Genomic DNA, 27,355 nt, shown 5'->3' with positions numbered 1-27,355 from the left:
AGGATGGTCTGATTGCTTGCCCTGTCTTGGGATCGTGGCCACTTGCCGCACTAATAGCTGTGCCTGCCCCACTCTTCAAAAGGAAGGTTCGGGGGGGGGGGGTGTGTTGCTTGTTGGACCAACATCTTAACTTTCTCTGAGCCATTTATCCTCTTATGTCCCTGCTGAACCTTGTAACCTGTAATTTGCCTTATGTACAGTGATACCTCGGGATGCGAATGGGATCCGTTCCAGAGCCCTGTTTGCATCCTGAACAGAACGTAAGACGCGATGGCGCGTCTGCACATGCGCGGGTCGCGTTTTGCCGCTTCTGCGCATGCGCGTGACATCATTTTGAGCGTCTGCACATGAGCGAGTGGTGAAACTCGGAAGTAACGCGACCCGTTACTTCCGGGTTGCCGCAGAGCACAACCTGAAAGCGCTCAACCTGAAACACATTCAACCCGAGGTATGACTGGACTGATCTGATTTGAGCATTAAAGCTTTTGGCAGAAGTACAGAGCTGGGAGTTTTAGTTCTTCATTTCGAAGGAAGGGCCAGGACCAGGGACCCATGAGAAGGGCTGAGGCAGCTGCCTCAGGTGATGAAAATGCATGAGGTGGTACCCATTTGGTCGCCCCACCACTTCCATCACTGGCAGAGAAGTGGTGCCATTTTCTGGCTTCTCACAAGATCTTGCCAGAACCCACTGATGCTACTTCACAGGCACTAGGTAAGGGATGCTTCTGTGGGGATGGTGCAGCAGCAGCACTTTCCCAATGTGCCCCAGGTGACAAAATGGGATGCGCCACCCCTGGCTAGGACACTTTGGAGGCAGAGCTGGTGTTGCCTCTTGCAAGCAGCCACTATTTTTATTGAGGCAATGCTTTTTCATCTAAGTAATATAGCATTAGCACAATGATAAAGAAGTTTAAAATCAATGATAAAAAAAACCAACAATCAATTGCTGACAACAAAACATTAGAGGCAAGGATGAGGCACAAAGATACACAACAAATCATATATTATATCAAGATGAATGAAAATCAAGCAACATATCCAAGAAAATATGAGTAGCAAAAGACCGCAAGGTGGAAATATTACCAACTGTCACCAAAAGGTGAATACATTGGTATTATTTGAGAGTCCTCCCCCCACCCTTTCTTGTGTGTCAGTGTTGCCCTGGAATAAATACCAAGTTGAAATGAATGATTCCGGTCTAGATGGATCTTTGGCCTCTCTCAGCTGACATGTTAAATTAATATTTGTTCATTACCTCCCATACTTTCCTTATTTAATCCTTTTGAGAGGGTAGCTCCAGCTGCCTCCATTTACATGATTGAAACAGGCAATTTTTGGAGCCAAGTAAGGCTGCCATTCTTAAAACACTTCAGTGGAGTTCAGCTCCACTGAACATACTGAGACTTACTTCCAAGTAAACAGGGATATATGATCCTTGTGGCAGTGGTGGAACTTCATGCTCCAGCACCGGGGTGGAGAGCAGGCAGGGGTGGGGCTGGCGTGCATCCCGGGGGCATGGTGCACTGCCTGCAGGGGTGTGGTGTGTGTCCTGGGGGCATGGCGCCCAGTGTGGGTGGGGGGCAGCCATGATGGCACCCCGCTGGGATCACGCTGCCGGGGGTGGTGTACTCCCCCTGCACTCCTCTTCCTCTGCCAGTGCCTTGTGGTGATATACAAGGGATAATGTTTCCAAGTAGTAAAGGAACCTAGAATCCTTTTGGACATGACATTTCTAATTTCCCCACCTGGGCAATGGAGCATTCCTACTACCATAAAGTGGTAAAAAGTGTGCACTTCCCTTCCAACACATAGGACTATATTGATGGAAGATCCTTTGTGTGATCTAGTTAATGTACTATATAATCAATGCATGTTAGCCCTAGACGCTATGTAATAAGAACAAGGTTCTTCTGAGCAAGAACAGAGTACCCTTTTCTTCCCACAGAGCAAGCACAAATGACCAACATTTGCATACTGAGCCTTGACACTTTTTATAAATATGCCACTACAATGAAGGTACAATGCTAGTAATACTCACCAGATCCCAAAGCCACTTCATTCAGGCAAATATTATTGCCCAGAATGCAGGATGCACACACCCTATACCTTTTGGAATCTGAGGCTCTTTGCTAGTTCAAATAAGAAACAAAGGCTGACCCAAATCATCTGAAAATCCAAAGGTTATTTTTAAGTACTATTAATGCATGCAGAAGGCGGAAGTGAGCTGCTGTTATGAACTTAGATACATTTCAACCCATACAGATTCCACACCTGAATTATAGACACATGACTTGCAAATATATGGGGGGGAATAACACTTATAGCGTCACATGGGAAAACACTAAGTCTGCACCTCTTGCACCATTATTCACTTGGCCTTTCATGACACTTCTACCACGTGAGGACGGCTTGCTGGGCTTGCATTATTTGCGACTAGGTTCACCACCTGCACAGCACTTCTTCACTCAGCTGTTTCTCTCTCACAAGAGTAAAGCTAAGCAAAACACTTTCCATATTAAGAAAAGCAAATTTGGAAGGAGGAATCAGAAGAGAGGGTAGCGAAAGGGCAAGCATAGGACACGGATTCTGCTTGCCATACAACCTTGGACAAATCAGTTTTTAAGAAGTCCTGATTGTTGCAGTACTCTGTATTGAGACATAATAGATATATAACATGCATATTCATGTATATTTAAGTAATTCACAGGGTCTGTATATAAACTAGTATTGACAACACAATGAGCCATGAATGAAAGATGTGGCATAGCCGCCTTGGCAATTTCTGCTCCCAGACTTCAAATTCAGCATGCTTGGTTTACACAGTAGAAAGACAGTATCACTGGGTACAAGTCCTCTGGGATTTGCAAAGTCAGCCACCTGAGCCCTTCCATCTCTCACAGCCATCGTGGCAAGAAATCCTTTCATCTACGCTGTTTCGAAGATTCATCCACTAACCTGTTTAATCAAAAAGCATCCAGATTTCATCTAAAATCCAATCATGATAATTGCCTTAAAACCAAGGACTGCAGTTTTGTGCATGTTGTGAAGTTCCAGGCCATGAGCTAGATGCAGAACTAAATTATACCAAAGTTATGAGGTTACTGAATACAGTTTTGGATCAAATGTCTCCCTAGACTATTTATTTGTTTGTTTGCTTATTAAAAAGATGGATGATGCAAAATTGCTCTCTCTCTTTCTCCTCTGTATCAGCTCAGCAGGTAGAGTCAGCACAAAACCAGCTACATTTAGTTAGTCAAATGAGCAGATTTGTCTCAAAGACACAGGGGGTGCAGACAGCGTTGAGTAAGGAGGAGGCTGTGCTGATTATAACTGAGCTCTCCATTTTCTTGCTTTATAAAATATAGATGCTGTATTCAAATGAAAGTGAATGTGGTCCCTTCTCTCCCTGGGCATTTAGCCTAAACAAACTATAGTGTCAGGGGAATAAATGGCTGAATAGGCAATCACATAATAAAATAACAGCAGTAGAACTGCAATAATTTTGGGTGTGTTAATTCTCCTGTCTTTCCCCCCCTGCCTTCCAGTAGGTCATGAGTGACTATTACAATTTGAACCCCAGCTACTGTTGCTCTGAATTTACAGACTTCAGACTCAGTTTCTTTTACTTCCGAAAGTACAAAATGACTATAGAGTGCTCAGAGCTCTATGACTCACATAATGATATTTCAACCGCCATTTCTTTCTTCATTTTAAGACCTCTTTTACACCTGCGTTTCTGGGGCATGTGAACGTAAGGCTGGGCTCATAAGCACCACTTATATGGAGGGAATGCTTATTTTAGCAACAGGATGACCATTCCTCATTTCGGATGATCCCAGCACTGTTGATCTCCATCAGTTTGTTAACAGTAGCTTGGGCTTTTCAGACAACCATACATCAATCACTACCTAAAGCTTCCTAAGTTTTATTTTTAAAAATATTTTCAACCAAGGAAAAAACCAAGCAGGAAGGGCCAACCAGAACCTAGCAGTGCTAAGAAAGCTGATTATATTTGATAAAAGGCGTGGCATATCTACTTCACAATCTGAAAAGCTCTTTTTTCGCTATGCATTTAGACACCTCTAAAGACAGTGGGTTATATCCAATGTTAGTCAGGGCAGACCCACTGAAATTGATGGGTCTGACTAATTTAGGTCCGTTACCGGTAATTTCTTTGGGTTGACCCGAAATAGGGATTTGCTGGATATAACCCATCAAAAGCAATTTTTGCATCATGGTTCCTGAGATCAAGGAGTACATTTTCATCTACATCTGGGTACACACACTTGAATGCTACTTTGAATCAAGATGGCAGACGATCAATACTGTAATGATTTTGTGGTTGTTCTTTGTTTCTTAAGACTTCCCAAGCAATGCTGGTATGGGTTCTAGAATATCACCTGAGGGCACATGATTCGGCTAATATGCTGAAACTAAGCAGGACTAGGTCTGATCTAGGCATGCCTGCATGGGAGACCACCCAAGACCACCACCTATAACAGAACTTTCCAAACTTTTCATGTTGGTGACACACTTTTAGATCCCTTTCCAGCCCTGGGAGGAGTGCGGGGAGCGTTCATACAACACACCCACACACTGTAGCCGACACACTAATGTGTCATGGACACACAGTTTGAAAAGCTGTGACCTATACCAATGTGAGTGCCATGGTGGAAAAAAAGTGAGATATATGTACTAAAGAAATAAATTTACCAACACAAAATTCACTCATAAATTTGCCGCAGAAAACAGCCTACATCTTGATTAGCACATACTTCCACAAAAGTGTCCCTATCTTTGAAATATTGATCTTGCAAACCCGGATTGAGAATATTTTCTATTTCCCTTTATCCACACAACTCATTAAAAACAACTCCTTTCTCCAATACCAGTGCAGATTTTCAGGGGAGAACTGTACCTGCATTCTTTTTCTCTCTCCAACTGTCCAACTTTTCCACTGTCTAATTGAATCTAGTAGGCTGCCTGAAAACATCTAGCATCTTGTCTATTTTTTGTTTGCCAGTGTCTTTGCCAACATTTTGCAGGCCAAATTCAATAGTCCATTATTTCAGCCTGCCAATTATAAGATTCTTCTCTCTGCAAATTCAGCTGATCATGGTATGGAGGCTGCTGCCTTGAAGGCAGTTCTATGGTTGAGCAGCCAGCATAAGCCACTTACAGTTACTCATCTAGTAAAGGTAATGAGGAATTTGCTGGAAATGATAAACAATCCAGCATATCTGCTCGAAGAGAATTTTTCTTTATCCTTTTCCCTGCTCCATATGACTGGAATTCAAGAAAAGGTTTTGCCATACTCCTTTAGGCTGCAAAGTCTACAGTGCTGATAATGATATTCTGTGCAAAAGGCGTGTTAGTTGTGTACTGCCATGATTATCCTGTATTGGCAGTTCCTGTAACAGTTTTGAGGATGTTCCACAGAAGCTGAAGTCTTATTCATGTAGTAAATAAATAGCTCAAGTCCTGCATGCAGTTTATCACATGTGGCCATGTAAACATTTGCCATGGGTTGCAAATTGCACATGAGACTCAAACAATTTCCTGCATAAAATAACTTCCATGTAGCAGATTCTGTCTGGATAAGATGTTTTCTTAGGTCTGTTTTACACACTACATAGCAACATATTAGATTTCACCGTCAAGCATCCATTCAATGGGGAACCAAAGTCAATCTTTGCTCTCTGATAAGGGTACCTGTTCTCCATAAGACACACAAAGTTTCAAATGCCTGTTTACCATGTTCACACAAAGGCACAAAGAAGCCCCCGGATTCTGCACTTCATCCACAGATGGATAGATAAACCAGGACCTAAATTCAGAAAGAGGGGCAAGACCAGTATTTGCCTCTTTTCTTGGGATATCATTTCAGAGCTGACTTGGTGGCAGTGAAACAGTCTGCTGATGGATGCCTTGCTGCAAATGCTCCTATCCACTAGGATAGTGCAGGAAGCTGCATGGAAGAACATCTACTAATAGTCAAAGACAGATTGGCTATCTCATAAATGCCCCCGGGACCTAGGATGGATCCATTATCAAGGAACTGATGTTATAGACAGATGCCTTCAGTTCCTTTGGGTCTTCCTGCTTTCCTCTCTGATAGGATTCTTTGAGCAAGCTGATGCCTACTTTGGGAAATGATCATAGAGGAGAAAAATCACACGTTATGGCTGTGGGCTATTCCGTAGTTCTATGTACATTAGCAGGACAAGCCCTAGCACAGCTGTTAAGAAGGTATTCTGATAAAAATGCAACTTTTCCATTCCATTTTCATTTCCTCCCACTTTAAATGGCTTATATCCCACTTTGTCTTCCTGAGGGAACCCAAAATGACTAAGAGCAAAAAGAAAACAAAGTATCAGAATAATCAGCAAAAACACAGTACATATCAAAATATAAAATGACAAATGATTCTTTAGGATCCTGTTAAAAACATCCAAAGAGACTAGACACAGGCCCATTTAAGGAAGGTGTAAATGGGTGATAAAGAGACTACAGTGGTACTTCGGGTTACATACGCTTCAGGTTACATACGCTTCAGGTTATAGACTCCGCTAACCCAGAAATATTACCTCGGGTTAAGAACTTTGCTTCAGGATGAGAACAGAAATCGTGCAGAAGCGGCGCAGCGGCAGCAGGAGGCCCCATTAGCTAAAGTGGTGCTTCATGTTAAGAACAGTTTCAGGTTAAGAACAGACCTCCAGAACGCATTAAGTTCTTAACCCGAGGTACCACTGTAATTGTGTGCAGAGCTGGACCTGAGCATTTTGCTGCCTGAAGGATGAGATGGCGCCTGCTCCTCCTTTACACCCAGAAGCTGCCCATACAGACTATTGAATCTTACTTCAACATGGGTGATGGAACAAAGTCTCCTGAGGGCAGCAGCTGCTTAGGGGGTGCAGGCTAGGCCACACTCAGCTCTGTCATCCAACACCTTGCTGCTGTCTCTCCCAGTCCCCTAGCATTGGGTCATTCAACACCTCACTGCCCAAGGTGGTTACTTCACTATAATTAATGACAAGCTACATCTCATGTTTAGTGAGGCAAGAAAGCAGCAGTGAGCTCCTTTCTGGGAGCCCACACATTTGTGTAGTCCCAGTAAGCCATAATTTGGCTTACTGTGTTGTTCAAACCAGGCCAATTTCTCCAAAATGGTCACAACCTCATCTTTGAGTATCAATGTGATGAAGATTTGAGGGGGGGGGGGGGAGAGACTATGAAAAATACCACCACAGGACAAGTTATGTGTCTACAAGGCTCAATATGTCTTCTCTAAGCACCGCAAACAAGAAAGAAATAACATGGCTGTTCTGAACCTCACAGAAGCCTTAATCAAAGACATTAGGAGTAGCTTTCTGAGAGAACAAAAACATACATCCATTCTCACTATCCATGGGTTATTACAATATAATTAGGTTTCTTATCCAGTTAATAGGAACACCGCACAAGACTTTAGCTAAAGTCAACACTATAAATACAAACATGCATTTAATTGAAACCATTGGTTAGTCCATTTGTCTTGGCACAATTTGTCTTTTACAAAGCACATATTAATATATTGTGGCTGCTCGCTCATCATGTCCACTCTGAAGAAACCTGGGAGAAAAAATGATTTGTTCGTTCAGACATTTGTGACTGCTTAAGAGGATTGCTAGTTGGTTAGACCTGAAACCTGTTTTGGCGGATGCCGTGAGCGGCTTCGTTTTTTGTTTGCTCAAGTTCATTCTCTGACAGTGGCTTGCATATGTTAAATGCAAACTATATTAAACTCTTTGCTTGCATATATTAAACTGGACAAATATTCCAATTAACAAAGAGCAGTGATTTTCCCAAAGAGAGCAACCAATTGTGTAACAATTGAGAGCAACCAATTGTGTACTTTACAGGTCTGTGCAAACCTGCCTTGTAAATCAGTCCACAAAAGTTACCAGCCTGAAAAAAAAAGTTTACTAGCTACATTAAATTCCCTGCACTTGTCTGCCTGTAATTCCTTCTCATCTATTGCTACCAAGCTAATGCTTGAATATAAGGCTAACACGAGCATACAACAAGTCCAAAACTTGGCATTAGATTAAAAATTCAGGATCTTTCTAGCTCTCCTCCTTTCATTTTTAATATCAGCATGACACAGAAATCAAACAACTATTTTCACTCTATGTCATATGCCAGGCAAAGCTTCTGTTGCTCCATTTCCATTTGCCATGCCACTGTTAAAGCACAGGAGCAGGGTGGAGAGAGCAGGTTCACAATTACAAGCCAACATATTTATTTTGTGTAAAACAAGCCACCGCATAAAATACAGAATTTGAGCTACACGGGGCAGAATGTTGGTTATTATTATTTTTAATACAGAATCCACGCAATCCTGACAATTCTGGTTCTGGCTTTTACAAGGCATCCTCTAACCAGGAAGCTTTTAGTACCAATTAGGGTTGTCACTCAGTCAAAGAAATCTCAGGCTATTAGCGTTAGAAGTTTCCTGTGGTGTGTTCTTTCTGATAAAAAAATAAATCTTCACAGTAACTTCGTTTTGGAAAAATGTTTGATACTTGCAGGTGTCAATGCATTTATAATCCTGTGGGTTGGAGACTAACAGAGAGACAATAAATGTGGATAGACCCTGTGAGCCTTTATTGTTGCAGAGAACAAGCTATATTTCAAGGCTGGGAGGATAAACACCACTATCTACTACATAGTAGTTTAAGCTCTCACTGCCCTTTCGGTGCTTGAATGGATATCTTATGATGACCCATCTTATAACTACCCATCTTATTTGGACAAATGGGCTGCCTATATTAAATTATATGCTTAAGTCAGGATCAAAGTCAGCTGACAACGTTGTTGTTCCCCCCCCCTCCTGTTACCGTATTTTTCACCCTATAGGACGCACCGGCCCATAGGATGCACCTAGTTTTTTGGGGGGGAAATAAAGAAAAAAAGTTATTCCCTGCGGGAACTCCTGCAGAGCTCCCTAGGCTGCGGATATCTGCCCAAAGCACGGGGCGCTCTGCTTCAGCGTGCCCCGCGCTCCGGCCAGTAGGCTGCTATCCGCAGCCTAGGGAGCCCTGCAGGAACTCCTGCAGGCTCCCCAGGCTTGCTGATAGCTTTCTGAAGCCTGGAGAGCGAGAGGGGTCAGTGCGCACCGACCCCTCTCGCTCTCCAAGCTTCAGCGAAAGCCTGCATTTGCCCCATAGGACGCACACAGATTTCCCCTTAATTTTTGGAGGGGAAAAAGTGCGTCCTATAGGGTGAAAAATACGGTATATTTGCGGCAATAACAATAATAATAACGGAGGAGGAAAGTGGAATAAAGATTGTGAATTTCAAAACAGACTTTGTTTTCAGGCAGGGCTTGTATACACTTCTGCAGCAGGCGCCATCTTAGAAGAGGCACCCACCCTTCAAAAATCTTTTCCAGCTTGGCACATGCCAGTTGCAATTCCTAGGCATCTTTAAGTTAAGAAATAAGGCACTTTAAAAAATGTATTACCCAGTTAATTGGGGACACCTTTTCAGTTGATCAAGAAGGCTTAACTGATTAATCTATCTAATTGGGACTGCAATCCCTATGTACACTTAGGTGGGAATGAATCCAGCCAGATTTACCTCAGTATAGGATTGTGCTGTTTAAATGTTGCAGCTGTAGTAATGATATTAAGTTCTATTCCTTTTAGCACACACAAAACTACTTCTGACCCACAGAATGATAAACATGGGTCTTTAAAGTTGACGGTGGTGCTGTGAAATGGGCCTCACTCCCAGAAGCCGTTTGCAAGACCAAGGCTCAGCTCTGCAAGAGTGAAGATGAGATGGCTTCTAAGCATCTGCAAGTGCGCCTTCCTCACGCCACTGAGTAACCACAAGCAGGCTGCATGTTTGTGCATACAAGCATGCATGCACATGTCACGCTTCTTCAGAGCTTGTGGCTTCGAGGCCTACTTGAGCTCCGACATTTTTCTCTTTCAAACATTAAACATTGTATTGCGAGTGTTTTCATCCCCAAAAGCGCCGCCGCTAACACTGCTAACTTTTCTGGACCGCTTCTTGTCACATCCCAATGTTCTTTTACCCCCAAAGCTAACAATGCCTCCTCATTCCGCCAGACAGCCAGGACTGCATCTCTCCTCTGCCTTTCACTGTCGCTCACACACATGCATGCTCAACATTCCCTGCGGAGGCAAGTGCACCTGTGTCAGGCCATGCCCTCAGCTTTCCCTATCACCTTGCCTTTTCTCATCAGTACCACCCTGCATCTCTGCTCACGTTCCCTTGCTCCTCACGAAGTTCACACGTGCACCCACTTGGAGTTCTTCTGATTTGCTCTGACAAGCAGGAAGAAAGCCCTCGCTCATCACCCTGCAGGGCTACAGGGCTTGGAAGGGCTCTGCCAGCTTGGCAGTACCGTGCTTCTCCCCTCCCTCCCTTCATCAGCCTCCAGCCTACAACCAGGGAGAGGCTATTAACAGGATGAGATGTGAGGCTGTCTCCAGCAATGATGGCTATGCAATCTATTAAACCAGAATGGATGAGTGTCATTTAAACCCCTCCAGTCAGGGGACCAGCAGAAGACTTGGGCAGGAGTCTTGTTCTTTGCTGCAGCTGCAGCATCCCATAATAACCGGGCTATTCCAATGCTGCTGAAGTGGTTGAAGCAGGGGCACAAGGCCTTGTGCCATGCAAAAGTTCATTTGCTAACAAGAAAGAGATGTTGCAAAAGAGAACAAAGGCACCAGATTCCTATTCTACCTCTCTTGTTTGTAAAGGCCATGAAATAATTGATGCTGTTTCCGTCTCTGTTTCCTTATTCTCAAAATAGTAACAGCCAATCATTTGCCCGCTACTTGACTAATAATAAACTACTATTATCTGCAACTGATGGCAATGAACACTGCCAGAAATGGATCAAAGCCCCAGATTCCAAAGTCCCTTACATTTCAAAAGGCTCAAACCAGAGCTGCTGCTGGAATCTGCCAGTTTTAGTGTTTCAGGCAAAATACCCGATTACTACAACTGGCAAAATGGAACCTTGAAAATCTTGGACAACTCCCAAACCTACTTCTCTTAAAGCACAAATGAAATTGTATTTTATGCACCAGCGTACTCTAGTGGTTTGAGTGTTGGACTGGCAAGATCCATGTGCAATCCCTGCTCACTAACTCCCTGCTCACTAACCTACCTCAGAGGGTTGTTTTGAGATCCAAAATAAGGAGGGAGGGAACTGTGTAGGCTGCCTTGAACTGCTTGGAGGAAGGCAGGATGTAAATCTAAGAAATGACAATATTTTGATTAGGATTTCTGTGAGCAGAGATAAACAAGACCAGCTTCTGATTGCAACAAATCAGGATGCTCCTGTAGGCACAAATATTTTATTATCTTATGTTGTTATTCACAATTTACACAGTGGCCCAAAAGGTTTTGAACTGCAACTCTTTGCTGAGTTAGAGATGTGTTACTCATATCCTTTAGCAATACTATAATTGGAACATTTGTTTTACATAGGTGAAAGCACATCTTGTTATCGTATGCGGTAGAGAGTATATGGCGTAAGCCCAACCATTTTCTATTTGCTCACGACTGCCAATACCCTGTAGGGCTGTGGTATGTTCATTAATGGCTGCTCTAGGACTGGGGGTTTGGGCTTTACTGATTCATTGTTTGACTACATGATGGGATGTGGTCGCAACAGAACACTAATGTATGTGGAGCAAGTGCTGAGCATTACCCTTGAAAATTTGCCCTTTGACTGCAGTTTCAAGGCATGTCCGCTGCTGAAAGTGAAAGCCTCTCTGCTCCCTCCCTCTCCCCCAAAAGAAAGGATCACATGGCTGGAAAACTCTTTCTTGGGTTTCCTCTCACTCATGTGGAAAGGCCTGGGGCGATGCAGTAGCAGAATGCAAGAGCTCAGTTCCCAGCTCAAATTCACAATCAAACGAGTGCTAGAAGTAGCCTGGCATCATTAAGATCCTCTTCAACAGCCACTCTACATACTGGCAAATTTGACTGACCCTAGTCAATCATGTCTGAATTTTCGCAAATTAATTTGATTAGATGCCTGCAAACTGAAATCTGGCCAAATCTGTAGAGTAAGCACACAAATAAACAACCAACAAGTAAATCTAGGGGCTTGTCCACACCCGCTTGTCCTGTGCTTAGAAAGCATGGGTCTGAGCTGTTTTCTGCTTGTCCTGTGCTTTCCAGGCACAGATCTGAGTGGTTTTACCCTTGCCCAGCCGCTTTCCCATGGAAAACTCATTCTTTAGTGATAAATCAGAGCAAATGGCAATCCACGGAGAACCCAGCTGCCGTTTGCTCTGTTTCAGTGAAAACTGCAGCTTTTCCCAGGCGAAAGTGGCAGGGCAAACAGAAGTGTGGATAAGCCTCCAGGAAGGACAGTTCAAAACAGGTCAAGGAACAGTTCTCCCATAAAGGACAGCCCAAGACCTGGGATAATAAAATGATGGCAATCCTGCAAGCCTTAAAAGAATTAATGGTGGTTAAAAAAATCTCATTCTTCAATTTCCAAAAGCTATATATTTATTTATTTATTAAAAACATTGTTGTATCACCATGTGTATTTGAATACTGCAGAAAGCATTTCAGTATCAATCATAAACCAATCCAAGCTCTGAAACATGGGACAACATTGCTTTCCTTACAGTGTTCATCACTGTTGCCCAAAAATATAGTGTTTTCAAAGTCATCAGAATGATTAATATAAGCCACATATCAAAGTTATTTTAGCAAACATCACTACAGTACAAGCTTAATAATTCATCATAACCCTTATCACATCTATAGATATGCTACAGTAACTATTGCCCAGGTTCAACAATAGTGTTGAAGCAGTGTGCTGCTTCCACACACTGATTTCTTTGTTGAATTGGGAATCAGTTCCAGATTGAATGAGGATGGACACTGGGATGCCTCTCTGCATTGTGATGAATAGGTGGAAGTGAGGCTTCCAGTATTGCCTCCTAACTAAAAATGTGCCATATGGAATGGTAATCTGTATTTCAGAAATGCCACCATATGGAACTAGTTTGCCTCTCCTGCAGGTTAATGTCTAAACTATGATTATCCAACAGATAACAAGCTTATGTTTTTCCTCAGTAAATATGGTAAAGTGTAGCACCCCAAGTCCAAGCCCACCTCCCGTAATGGGAAGTTAGTTCTATTAAAACCAACAGGACTTGTGCTGTTAAATGTATTGAGGAACTAGACATTGTGGGAGACAGCTCTGGCTTTAGCAAATCCACAAGGAGATGGCCTTGACACCAGTTTCTGTATAGAACCATCATGATGATTTGCCAACATCTTGGCAGAGTCAACAGTGATTGCCCTCTGGACGACATGCGTGTGAGTGAGAGATCATAATTTTGATATTAATAAAATTCACACGACACCGAGTTATTCTGAATAATTGACTGATGGGTTGGATCTGAAGAGTGTAGGGTCTTAATTTTATAAGTGCCCAGGATGCATCTACAATGAATTTGGGAATAAAAGGGATGCAGCTTCCGTGCTCCTTGCTTAATGTTATGCTAGCAACACTGCCTTTCTTCACAAGACCCTCAGCTGTTCTTTGCTGCTGCCATTTGGCAGGCTCCTGGTGACTGTTTTTCTGGCTGGAATGGCAGAACCTAAAGCTGTTTGTTAACTCTCCTTGGCTATGTATTATAGTTGTTTTTCGATGCATAAAATAGTTCCAAGATGCATCCATGACTTATTTTTGGCGTTGCTCACTCCGTACTATAGGTAACTGATTTCTTAATTCCTTAATGGATACTGACTGCTGATCAAATTCAGCTACTGATAGATGCCTCCTGGCTTCTGGCTTCCTCAACAGCTATAAGGCATCAACTTTATTGAAGAATGTGAAAAGGTTTCTTTAAAAAGAAGAGCTTAAGAAAAGACATCTTGTAGAACTAGCCAACCTGGTGCCCAATAGTATGGATCACTACTCCCATCATCCCTGACCACTGGCCATGCTGTCTGGGGTTGATGGGAACTGTAGTTCAAAACATCTGGATGGCACCATGTTAACTAACCCTGGTGTACTCTGATTTATGCCTGCTTAGCATTCCCCATTGATTGCCAGGGGACATTCTCTCAGGCAAGTGTGCATAGGACTGCAGTCTTAATGTGCCAGGATTGCCATCTGGCTAGGAATTTGTTGACACCACCAACCCTTCAATATTAGGTGGGAAGAAATATAATTCAAATTTGACTTCGTTTTACAATTTGAACACTTTCAATTTTCAGTTTTAAAACCTGATTTTAAGGGATTATCACCTTGACTTTTAAGGATCAACTTATCAGATTCAGGGATATAAAAACAGGTTTAGATTGGTTGGGTGGAGTTGTGTTTTGTTGCAGTAGTACAATTCTTGCTGTTTTGCTATGATTTGTAGGAGAGGTACAGTAACCTTACAAGGCTACTTGGATAATGTTGGAGATGTGGTGGAGGTGGGTGAGAAATGTGGACTATGTCAGCCATGTTTCATGAGAATATGTTAGTACCATGAAAAATTATCATCAGCCCCCTGTTTGGGACTTTGGATAAAAGCAGAGCTCAGAAATTGACCTACATGTAATCTTTCCTATGAAAGAAGAAGAGAGCCAGTGTAGTGTGGCAGTTATCATGTCGGACTAGGAGCTGGGAGACCAGGGTTCAAATCCTCACTTGGCCAGGAAGCTCCCTGGATGACGATGGACCTGCCAATGCCTCCCAGCCTAGTCTACCTCACAGGGTTGTTGTTGGGCTTAAATGTGGAGTGAGAGAACCATGTAAACAACCTTGAGCTTCTTGGAGAAAGAAGTGGGATATAAATGATGATGATGATGATGATGATGATAGTTATTCTGATATGAAGGTATACCCAGATAAGACTGACCAATCCTGTGTTTTAGATATCTCAGGCCAAGTGCTGACATACTTTCCACATATCTACAGGCTATCTAAGATGAAATAAAAAGAGGTGCTTCAGAGGTATTTAATATTTAGTTTAAAGGAGTTGTCTTGGTAATCCGGTATGGAAGGATTAGAGAGCTGAAAGTGTTGAACAATACAAGCCTTAGCAGGGAATGCAGAAAGTATCTCCAGTGCTGCTGTGATGAACTTTAGGCAGAAACTTCGAAACTGAAGCAGCTTCTGGGAACACCAGAAATAAAAGTTCCTAAATCCCTGCCTTGAGCAAGTTGGTGGTGCTAATCCCACCTGGGTCAAAAATGCCAGCACAGGAGATAATAGAAGGAAGGGGCATGGCCCAGTGGTGCATCAAATGGTTTGCATGCAGAAGATTCCCAATTCATTCCCTGAAATCTATAGGTAGGGCAGAGAAAGACTCTTGCCTAAAATCCTGGAAATCTGCTGCCAGTCAGTGCCAACAATAGATGGACTATTAATCCAAAGGTATAAGACAGATTCCTAGGTTCTCCCCTACAACATCTCAGAAAAAACATTCCCCTGTCTTGCTGTTTACAATAGTGTGCTTTCATGATATTCACAGAACATTCACTGGCAGGACACATAGCAATTCAGACTTCCACCTAGTACTGGGATTGAAAGGTCTAGGAAGATTGGGAGCTAATATGGGAAATTCTGTTCATGATTTATAAAAAAACTGCAAAAACTGGCTTGGTTGGAGTTTGGAGAAAGAGACAATGGAGTACCCAATCCCTGTGCATTCTAATGGTATCTGGACACCCACATTAAAACACGTATATTTATTTATTTTTTAAATCCCTCTGCCTTTTCTGTTTGGGGATATTCATCGTGGATGACAATAGAAAAGAACAACAAAAGAATAAAATGATTCCATTTCACCCTAAACATTAAAACTGCACTAAAAATTGCATAACTTGAAACAGATAACTTGAAGCCCAAGTTGAAACAGATTCTGGTTTCTTATTTGTGGTTGCAATGGGACAAGCGCTGTCTGGAAGCTGAGGGGGAAGGGAAGGTAACAGGTGGGAACATTTCACCTATGAGAGAGAGAGACTTCAGACACACTAGGGGTAAGGAGCTGGCTCTGGCCAGAGGACGGGGTGCTTCCCTCTCCTAGACCCCACAGCCCAACTATGACATGTGGGTGCAGCCTCCCACCTGCCAATCATATGATGCTACATGACAACTAAATACACCTTCCCATCACATGGTTTCCCCCCAAAGTCCCTGGAAACTGTAGTTTTCCCACCACAGAGCTACAATTCCCAGCACCATTGACAAACAACAGTTTCCATGATTCCTTGGGGAAGTGATGTGTTTTAAATGTAAGTTGGATGTGCTTTGACTGTATTGTGTTTCCAGGAGCTAACTACGGAAATGAGAAAACAGAGATGGATATTTTAGGGATGATAAGGACTAAGGGAAAGGACAGGAGTAGATTGGGTGGGACAAAAGAGTGTTCCCATTGCTTTAAAGTTCAATTAGACTTTTTAAGAACTCGCCTTTTCCTTCATCTGAGCCTGTGGGAATAGTGAGTCATTCTCTTCTCCCCACATCCCCCCACCTCTCTCTCATGCACAGATTTGTGTAACCCTCCCAGAATGCTAATACTACAAATGCAGATATAAAAATCTTGTAATGTTGTACAAAGAAATGCTACACACAAAATTTAAAGGACTTGTGGAAATATGACAAAGTTTGGCCCTTGCCACTTTTGCCAAAATCGACAAAACATAAGTTCTGTGTATCTGGGGCTCCAAAACTTGCTAGATTTCGCATAATTGTTTTCCATAAAGATAACTTGATCTTCATGGGACGCAGGTGGCGCTCTGGGTAAAACCTCAGTGCCTAGGACTTGCTGATTGCAAGGTCAGCGGTTAGAATCCCCGCGGCGGGGTGAGCTCCCGTTGTTCAGTCCCAGCTCCTGCCCACCTAGCAGTTCGAAACCACCCCTAAGTGCAAGTAGATAAATAGGTACCACTTTATAGTGGGAAGGTAAACGGCGTTTCCGTGTGCGGCGCTGGTGTTGGCTCGCCGGATGCAGCTTCATCACGCTGGCCACGTGACCCGGAAGTGTCTTCGGACAGCGCTGGCTCCCGGCCTCTTAAGTGAGATGAGCGCACAACCCTAGAGTCGGACACGACTGGCCCTTACGGGCAGGGGTACCTTTACCTTTACCTTAACTTGATCTTCAGCTCTGCCTTTATATACTGTAGCTACTTGGGTTTAAGGAGTTTGCAGTTTAGCTTTCTGCTAGAAAAGTCCTTTCCATCCCTGTGCTTAGAGGATGAACTGTGAGGGGAGAGACTTCCAGCCGTCCATCAGGCAAGGCCTTTTCCACCTGCCTTGCCCCACCCTCCAGTCTCTGCTTCTCAATTTGTATTGTACTGTTTTATGCACTGTGACTTGCCATTGCTTTTATTGATTATAATTTAGAAATTATTTATTGTAATTGTTAAGAGTGGATTTCTGTTTAATTTTGATATGCTGATATTTAATATTCTATAATATTCTAATGGGACACAGGTGATGCTGTGGGTTAAACCACAGAGCCTAGGACTTGCCTATCGGAAGGTCGGTGGTTCGAATCCCCACAACGGGGTGAGCTCCCGTTGCTCAGTCCCTGCTCCTGCCAACCTAGCAGTTCGAAAGCACCTCAAAGTGCAAGTAGATAAATAGGTACCACTCCGGCGGGAAAGTAAACGGCATTTCCGTGCGTTGCTCTAGTTCGCCAGAAGTGGCTTAGTCATGCTGGCCACATGACCCGGAAGCTGTACGCCGGCTCCCTCGGCCAATGAAGCAAGATGAGCTCTGCAACCCCAGAGTCGGTCACGACTGGACCTTAATGGTCAGGGGTCCCTTTACCTTTACTATTCTAATGGATTGTTGAATATTACTTTAATTGATACTGGTTGCTTATTTTAAAGTTATGTTTTATCACTACATTTTTGTATTGGATTAGATTGTTACAAGGTGTACATTCTTTGTTTCCTCAGCTTTTAAACCACCTTGGGTATAGTAAAATAGAAAGACGGTATACAAATTAAATGTGAAATGAAATGCTCTGCTACAGTTTCTGGGTAAAACTCCTGGGCATGCTACACTTCTTTTCTTCTCTAAAAAAAACAAAATATATATACTTTGTATTGCCTTGTCTTGCAACTGGGAGACAATTGCAAGAAATGGGAAAAGCATCCATGATTTTTTGGGGGGAGAGGAAGTATTAAGGCTGAAAACCCTCCAAACTACTTTACAGTCAAATCTTCTGATCAAGACATCTGCCCTGACATTGAGCTCCAGCAGCGATGGATGCCTGACTTGAACAGAGAGAAATACGAAGGCTATAAGCCACCAGGGACAGAGACCATCCAGGGCTTCATCTGCTTAAGGTCTCTGTTTACCTTTTTATGAGTACAAGGACAGAGTGAAGACACAGCAGAGAAGAGACCACAAAAATTAATGGCGTGGGAGAGAGGGGGGAGGGAAGGGAATTAGTCATCCTCTAACAATGACTAGGAGAATATGGAAGGCAATGCATCAAAACGCAGCATATCAAAACCCAGAGAAATCAATTAACGAAAGGAGCCAGAAAAGAAATGTCAGGGATATTCTGTGCCAGTAGGGCAAGGAGTATCTGCCAGTCAGGAAGGAGCATTATGAAGTAATGAGCCACAATTGCAGTTCTCCAGAAAGGCCTCCTAATGAACTGCTGTCTCTGAAACACTATTTTCTCCTATAAGTTAAGCCTGTTTAACAGGAATCATTACAGAAGGTGAGTCAGCCGTACAATACAATCCTATGCATGCTTCCTCAGAAGTAAGCCTCACTATGCTCAATGGGGCTTACTGCCATGTAAGTGTGCTTACGTACAACTGTGTCCTTACTTACAGCTTTGAGAGGAGGGCGGGCTGTTTTACACATGGCATGCTACACTCTCTTAGTGCCTACATAGACCAGTTTCAAGGCACTGTTGTTGCCCCTGCTCCAGCCCTACAAAGCTGGGACAAGGAGCTGGAAACTTGGGAGAAAGACGAATCATAAAGCCACAACAGGACTGTAGTCTCCTTGGATAAGAAACACTGCTTGGACTACACTTAAAAGATGTATATTCTGACTTCCTATTTGCAGTAAGTAAACGTTCAAGGAGGCTTGTATCAAATCTTTCCTCTTAAAAACCCATCTAAATCGTTCACAACAAACAATATTCCTGTCTCAGAAATCATAAACCAAAAAGCACAATCTTACAGAAAATGGAGTCCAAGGATTATTCATAACCAGAGTCCTTCAAAATTCTCAGTAAATAGAGCTGTGTTTTGAACAGGGTGCTTCAAGGAAATCAGCAATGGTGCTTGGTGAATATATTGGAGAGGGGGGTGGAATTGTTCACAGACCTGTGTGAGCAAGGAAGGCGGAGACAGGCAAGGGAAGGGAAGAACAATGGCTTAGCAAAACCATCCCTCTCACACACTCTCCTCTTCTTCCTGACCTTATTCTGTATTCAACACTAATGTCTCTCATAACAAATGTAACTGATCTGTAGAAAAGACTGTACAACTTGAAAAAAGAGACAAGGCGTGTACTTTTGTAAACCAAGAAAATATTTAATAAAAAATTATTTTTAAAAAACACACAGAGATTTTAGGCCTGTCTTTGGTGTCCCTTAAATTGGAATAATCAAAACGTTAAGGAAACCAAGAGTGAACAGCAAAATAGTGTGGTGCAGAACATCAAACCTTAGTTACAATGACAAGGTTATGCTGTTTTCAATACAAAACAAGGCTACAAAAACAACGCCAGAACCTAGAAACCAAATGAGAAATAGATTATGAGTCTCCTTGGACTAGATGACCCTCGGGGGTCCCTTCCAACTCTATAATGCTATGTTTCTATGATTCTCATAGTGAAGATTCAACATGATTATCATAATTGGCAAGGCCACTGCTGAGGGCAGGGCCTTGATAGGCTTAAATGGAATTTATGGGAATGTGGACTTGCTCTCTTAACACCCCAGTAGGCAGCCTTAAACTCCCAGGACAGTCACCAGTCTTTGGCCTCTTTGGCCTGGCTGGCTGGGAGCTGAAGTAGAAAGCTCCCCCCCCCCCCCCGCCCCGCCGCCTCTTTGTTTAACCTGCAATGCCTGGAGAAGCTATTCTCTTCCCTGTAAAATCTGTATGAACTGTTGGCAAAGAAGTCTCCCTTATCAGTGTCAACAAGGGAAACACTTTAGGATGAGGCAGCAAGCAACAGCAGTATCCGCCCCCTGTCTGCTCCCATGCTGGAACAAAAAGCCTCAAAGAAGCTCCTTTTAGATATCCTAGTTCTGAAGCATTTGTTCCTGCTACGTACGTGAGGCCCTTGCTTCACTCGGAGGCTTTCCTTCATTAATCTGCCTTCATGCAACATCAGAAATAACAGGCAACAAAAACTGCACAAGGGAAAGGTCTCTGCTATGGGACACAGAATGAAGCTCAGAAAGCAAGTGAAATGGCACATGGCTGGCTCAATGTTGCCCGGGGCAATGATTTTTCTCTCAGCAATCATTCTTAAGGGCACCACCTCAAGGGAACCCATTACCAATGGAGGAGTTGTGGGCTGTAATAAGATATCAAGCTCTCTGACCATTTGGTAATGCTATGGGTTCGGCAGCTTGCCCCTATCTAGTGGGCTCCCAAGAGCTTCGATAATGTGAGAGGACTTCTAAAATCTGCTTTTCTTCCACTCCTAGCATCTGCTTTCTACAGATTTTCTGAGGCCTGAACGTAGGGTTGTAGCCAATTATGCATTTTTAAAAAATTAAAAATAAATGTTTTTCCTTTTGTGTATATATTCATATTTATGCATCATCCTACCAGGCATGAGGTTTTTTAAAAAAAAATAAAAATAAAACGCACACCCTCCTTTTCCTCTTTCCCTTTCTCAGTTGTAGTCCACATAAGTGAAGGTACTCCCTCCACATAATATCCCATCAATCTGCACAACCTTTCACACCTGCCTCTACGAAACAAACCCAAGGCAACTCATACCTAGCTAATGAAACCAGTGGAACAAACCTCACCAACCCCTATTGAATAAGAGAAGAAAGCTGCCATTCCTCAGCAACCACAAAGCATGCAGGGTCATTTGATTCCAAGTGGAGAACAGCTACTAGAGATCCCAAGAAAGGTAGGTGAAACAAGCACTCTTACCACAGTATGAGGAACAAAGGTTTTGCAGTTTGTATTTGACAATTGCTAGTTCTATCCATACACTAGCAGCTTTCTAACAGTGAGCATCAGTTATATGCTATTGTTGTTTAGGCTCCCTCAATATTCTGCAAGCAACTTCCTGCTGCGCTTCTGTTATTTTTGCCCCAGGATCTTGTCTAGTTTCTTCCTCTAAGCCCGATCCTAAACTCAATTATGTCAGGACTCATTCCTGCAGTGCTGCTCACAGTGGTCATATGTCTTATTTGAGAGAGGACAGAACACTATTTAAAGATGCCCTGTATTTTAGAGGTGTGGAACCCATGGCCCTTGTTGAACTCCAGCTTCCTTCAGCCCCAGTCAGCATTGCCCGTGGTCAGGGAGGATAGAAGTTGTAACCACAGGGTCTCCATCCCTGCTCTACTTGAAGGGCTGTCCAGTCCAAGTCAATTTTAAAGAGAAGAAGGTCCTTAAAGTTCCCATCAACAGTGAACACATAAACAGCAGAGCAGAACGACCAGCCGCTCAAATCAATTGGTCAGATTCCCCCCCCCCCTACACTGGTTTCTATTTAAATCATTTCTGAATTTGCATCTATGTATATTAAATGAGCACATGCAAAGTTTATGCAGATTTGCTCTCTCTTCTTTGGTGATGCATAAATGGGCACCCTAACTTACATCCACTTCACTTACCTCCACCAGCTAAGCAGATTTAGCTAAAGAGAGCAAAGACACAGGAAGTCACAGGTTGCTTCTCACTTACTTTTTGTTTAACTTTCACCTCCTCTTGCTTAGACTCCTAATAATGCTCCCAAGAGGCAAAAGAGAAGTTCAAGCAATAATTTGCCACTCTACTCAATCTCTGATGTAAAAACTAGATGAGAAGGGGAATTATTTCCTTAAAAAAAAAAATCAAGGAAGCATACCATGACAATATTTATGGGTTGCATATTTTCTGAAAAATAGATAACACTTGGGAAGTGGGTTGGAGTCAGGGTAATACATATGTAAATACCTGCCTCTCAACCCCAATCATTTACAACAGATGACCCACAATCAAAAACTCATGGGGAAAACCTGCTTCTGATCCTGCAGATGGGAGAAGCTTAGCGTTGCCAGTGCTTATTTTGGGACATGGCTCCTGTGCTTTTAACAGCTGTGTGACAGAATGACAACCAGCAGGCGATGCTTCTCCTGCCTGACACTGTATCACCACACTAGGAAAACATCCACTTCCTGAACTGCCTCTTATCTGCCTGCTAAACATACAGGAGTAAGTTGGCAGTTCTAAATAGACCATGTGCCACTTGCGTGCCTGTCGCTAGATCAGAAAGAGACAAGATGGAATGAACAAAAGGATGCTGGACTTTCTAGATTCAGACATCCAGTCTGTCACCTTCCTTTACACTTTGGATTGCTTGCAAATCCACTGAACTATCACTGGCCAAATCAATCACAGCAATAGGAGTTATCTGTTCAGGGCTCCCATACGATCAGTGCCGCCTTCACAGTCAGCCATGCAATGTATTTTCACAAGCATCTGTGTTGTTTTCAAGTTAATTCATACTTCAGGCTGGTCTCAGCATGCTTCCTCATCCTCTGCCCCCTTCCCCACTTATTCAGAGCAGCCTTCTTAACAGCTGTGTGTGTATAAGTAAAGAGAAATGGACCAGGTGGCTTTGCTTGTAGCCAGATGGGCCAGTGACTGCATGGGGAGCAGAAATATGTTCAGTTTAAATCCACAAGGGTTTATGTGAAATGTGGTCTGGGTAAAGGACAGTGATCCAACTGCTGGCAGCTAAACAGGCAGGACCTGGCTTGGAAAGAAGGAGGAGGCTGGTGTTATAAAGCCCCGGCCCTTTGCAAAGTCTTGTGGACTGTGTAAGTCAGACTACGTTCTACTGGACTAGAGGGTTTAGGGATCTGTTGCTGCCTTCATGGTGCCACAGGTTCTGGGATCAAAGCCTCAGCCCTACCAGGAGGAATTAGACAAATAAATGGCCCCCTTGGCAATGATATGTTTACTGATTATTATTGAATTGAAAAGCATAAACCAAATGCTGACCTTACAAGTTTTTACTTAAATTGTGCATCACAAACAAATGCCTGATCATAGAGCTCTGGAGTGTGTGGTCTATGATAGAATATGCAAGCACTTCAGTTATTTGATCCAGAAAGCGATGGCTGAAGCTGCCAGCCTCCAAGCTGCCTCTCGCCCACTCAGCTGCAAAAAACAACAACCCAGTGGCACCTACTGAAGATGAAGGCTTTTCAGAAAACAACAGCAGAGCCCACTTTCTCAAAAGCATGTTGCACTAGCCTCCGTTGGCAGGCTGTCAATGCACAGCACACACAAACAGGTGTAGAGAAGAGGCGTTTGGCCCCAACCCCACTCTTTACAGACAAGCTGTGAAATGCAAAAGCTAGAATGGCATCTTATTGCCTGGGTCGGAGCATTAGCAGATGGTTGGACACGATGCCGGATGGATCTGGTGCAATCACAAGCAGAGATGCTCTGGATAGAAAGGGCAAACAGCTCTCATATTTAAAAGTGTCGTTTTAGCAACTCATTCATTCAGCCTTGACGCCGAAGAAGTTGAAACTTGCATAGGTCAGGCCTGCACAATTTGTCACCCATCTTGTCAAATGAAGGCAAGTAGTGCAGCCTCCCAGGTTCCTGACAACTTTCCTCCCCCCCCCCCTTACAAGGCTCTTAGTAAACTTCCAGGCAGGAAGAAAATCTAGTGCTTGATGGGCTACCTTACAAAACTAAGGAGCTCCATTCAGCTTGGTGGGTCACAAAAGTTGACTGGGTTTGCTCCAGATCCGAATGAAATACAAAATCAGCAAAGATTGGGACTGTTTGGGCACTTATCCATTCTGTTACCTGAAGGCCATCCCATCAAGTGGCCCCACCCCCACCCCAACAGCCTCTTCTACAGTTACTGTACATACTGCTCTGCGAAGGGGGTGTCCAAAGTGGCTTAATAGGCTTGGAGAGAGAAAAATACAACACCCACACAGAGCAGAAGCCAGCGCTCTCTTCTCCCTGGAGCCCTAATGAGGAGACAGACTCTGCTTGCAGTAGGAAAACTCAAACTGATCCCATCCTATTGCTTCGCTCCCTCCCCCTGATCTCTTCCAGTTCAGGTGTGGGTGGTCGTTTCGACACCGCTTTCCTTGGTCACACCTACGTGGCACCGGTTCAGAAAAGCAAGTCGAAAAACCTGGGCCCTCCTGCCACCCCTTCTTCCGACACCCCTTGCAAAGCATCGCAGATAAACACGTTTTCAACAGGGACCGCAACCCATCCCGCCGCCAACCCTTCCCTTGTCACTGATCGGCGACGCTCTTGGGCACCTCTCCCTTGGCACCTGCAGCCCCTTCCCTGGCATCCGTGCCATGCCCGTGCCATGCGCCCACGCCAAACCCGTTGCCATCACTAGACAGCCCTGCTCGGGTGCGGCGGCGTGGCTGAACGACTGATGTCATGATCTCCATCTCTCTCTCTCGCTCCCCTCCCCCTAGACTGAAAGTTAGCTTGCACCTTCCGGAGCAGCCCAAATCTTGGGAACAGAGTCAGGGGAGCCTAAAAGGACACCCCGCGCCCCCTCCTCCTACCTTGGGCAGAGAGAGTGACTGGATCGGCACGTGTATGCGCGTGTGGCGTGCCTGGGCGAGGAGAGCCCGGGAGCTCTCGATGTAGCAGTAGCAGCAGAAGCAGCAACCTTCCTCTCTGCCGCCTGCCCTCCTTCTGCAGGTGAGCCTTCGCCTTGTGCTGCTGCCTGCCCGCCTGCCTGTGTTATGTGTGCGCGCCCTGAGCCACTGCAGCATCTCTGCATTAGGATGTGCTCCTCCCTTCCCCTCCCTTTCCCTGCGCGCTCCCTCTCCGCCCCCCCCCCCGCAACGTTCCAGGGACCTAGAGAGAGAGAGAGAGATGGGGGCACCCCCTCCCTCCCCCCTCTCCGCCGTTACCTCATTTGCCAGGACCAGTCAGCGCCTGCGAGAGTGACTTGCAAGCAGCATCCATAATGCGTGGTCTCCCTCAGCTGGCGCGGCTGCTCTCAGCTCAGACGGTCCCTTGCAACACTTGGGTGGGCGGGAGGTCGGCTTGCCCTGGGCGCACCCCGTGGTGAGGGCTGCGGGGGGCGGGGGACGGGGACATATGGTCGCGCGGGGCACGAGAGGAGGGGAATCTCCGGCTCGGCCCCTCCCCTGCCCGTTTACATTCTTAGGCAATTCGAGATGGCGAAAGAAACCCAGACTTCCAACCCCGCCCACCTCCGGCAAATATTTAATTCCATAATTGCGTGTGTGGCACAGGATATAATTTGCGGCGTGGAAGGGCCAGCCTCGGAGGCACACATCATGCTGAAAGGCGATTTCCCATCTCTGGCTAGCATTCTGCAAGTGCTGCTGCTGGGCCTGTTTACAAGGATACCTGTATCATAGGAGCCAACTATTAGGGGCCAAGAGGTTTTTGCTCCCCCTAAAATATTTGAGGGAGCCACCCCTCCCCCAAAGTTGATGGGCATTGCCATTCAAATGGTGTGCATGCACCACGTTATGTGGGACAGGGCTTACCTGGCCTTCCCAATATTTTATTCTAGTTGGCACCCTTGACCTAAATCATCTATTATCTATTTCTATCTCTATAGCTATCTGTCTCAAGGTGGGCAATCCCACTGGGGATTGTCCCCCTGCTAACTTTATTGAGGATCCTGTTAACATGGACCGGATAACCACATTCAGTGCTTAATGTGGAACCCAGAATTCATGCCCAGAAGTCTGTGCTTCCCAAAATAACAGGCTAGTGTTTTATTTCTTTCTGAGATTGGAAAGTGTGTTGGAGCATGTGCAGAGAGCAGCATTTCCTCACTGCTGCTGAGTCAGTCTGCTCAGCCCAGTCTGCTGCCATGCAGCTGCAGAGGAGAGAGCTCTTTCTAATAGGCAGCCAGATGTGCAAATGTGATTTGCCATGGCATGTAGTGAGCCTTGTGTATGGAATATGTCCCATATGAACACTAAAACATTAGTTCTCAAACTACATAGTGAGGTAAAAAGAGCCTGCTCCTTTAATGGCAGCCCTTTGGCTGATGCTTTTCAAAAGTTAGGGGTGCAGGATGATTCGGCTGAAATCTGAGGGGAGGACAATGCAAAATAGGCTTCAAATATAGAAATGGCATGGAAGAAGAGAAATATGTTTATTGAACCCCAAAAGTTTCAAATATCTTCTTTGGAGGCACTTTTTGGTGCAACCAACTTGATGCTTTAGGCCCCAGCTTTGTTAAAAAAGGTTATTGAGACCCAAGAGACGAACTGGTTGCACCTATAGTGTCCCTAAATAAGATATTCAATAAACATTAAATATGTTTAATAAAGTTTAATAAATGGGGTTTTCTGTGCATCTGGAGGCTCCCCCCCCACTCTCAACCCCCCCCAAACATTTGGAGAAGTCAGAGATAAGGTTGCATAAATGCACTGTCTGGTAAACCAATGTATTTTGAAGTCTACAGTAGTGAGGTATCAGGCAATGCAACAGATTAAATTCTTGATTTGCATTGCTTTGTGAGGCACAAACTGCAGTTCTATACACTTCTGTGTTTACTGTGATGGAGGAAATTGCCACACAGATCCTCTTTCTTCTTTGTTCTTTTCTTGGTTTGTTTTTGCTCTGCTGTGTGTGTTGTGCTGGGACCAGTCCTGACATTTAGACAGGGCCAACAAATTTATATATTACTTCCCACTACAAAAAAAACCCAAAGCAATTTACAAGCAGAGTAAAAATGCAATAAAAATTAATAATGTGTAAGCATGTTAAAAACATCATAAAATCTTCATCAGCGTGTTGAAAGCTACTTAAGCATGTTAAATGTTACACTTATTTCAACTTGCATTAAAATGCATAAGTGTTTGTTAAAGAGATTTCTCATCCCATAAACATTTTGTGCAGGACAGAAGACCTTTCCATGAAGCTGCAATAAGCAAGCAGTTGCTTGGGGCTGTAGAAGAGTGAGGCGGGGGGGGGGGGGAGAGAGAGAGAGAGAGAGAGAGTTTAAATCTTACAAATGAGCTCCTGAAAAAGTGGGGGCAGTCATGTAGACTTTTTCTGAAATGTGATCAAGTGAGGATTGCGTGAGGCCGGTGCCGCTAGTAGTACACATGGTAGCAAGGAAATATTGTTTCTTGTTGCCCTAGAGATCTGGTCT

General features: G+C 44.1%; 1 protein-coding gene across 3 annotated transcripts in view; it reads right to left on the bottom strand.

Annotated features, from left to right (window-relative positions):
- Positions 1-25,365, bottom strand: part of CNTN2 (contactin 2) — a 68,197-nt gene extending 42,832 nt beyond the window's left edge. The window contains exon 1 of one of the 3 annotated variants that reach the window (XM_028734299.2): positions 25,122-25,365. The gene's annotated coding sequence lies outside the window, so the exon portion shown is untranslated. Of the gene's footprint in view, positions 1-24,767; positions 24,977-25,121 lie in introns of those variants that run through there. The other 2 variants (XM_028734296.2, XM_028734297.2) reach the window with 2 other exon arrangements.
- Positions 25,366-27,355: the final 1,990 nt, after the last annotated feature.

Source organism: Podarcis muralis, chromosome 5 (assembly GCF_964188315.1).
Source record: "Podarcis muralis chromosome 5, rPodMur119.hap1.1, whole genome shotgun sequence".
NCBI lineage: Eukaryota > Metazoa > Chordata > Lepidosauria > Squamata > Lacertidae > Podarcis > Podarcis muralis.
The sequence above is the reverse complement of the archived record's forward strand: the minus strand, read 5'-3'. Positions and strand labels throughout refer to the sequence as shown.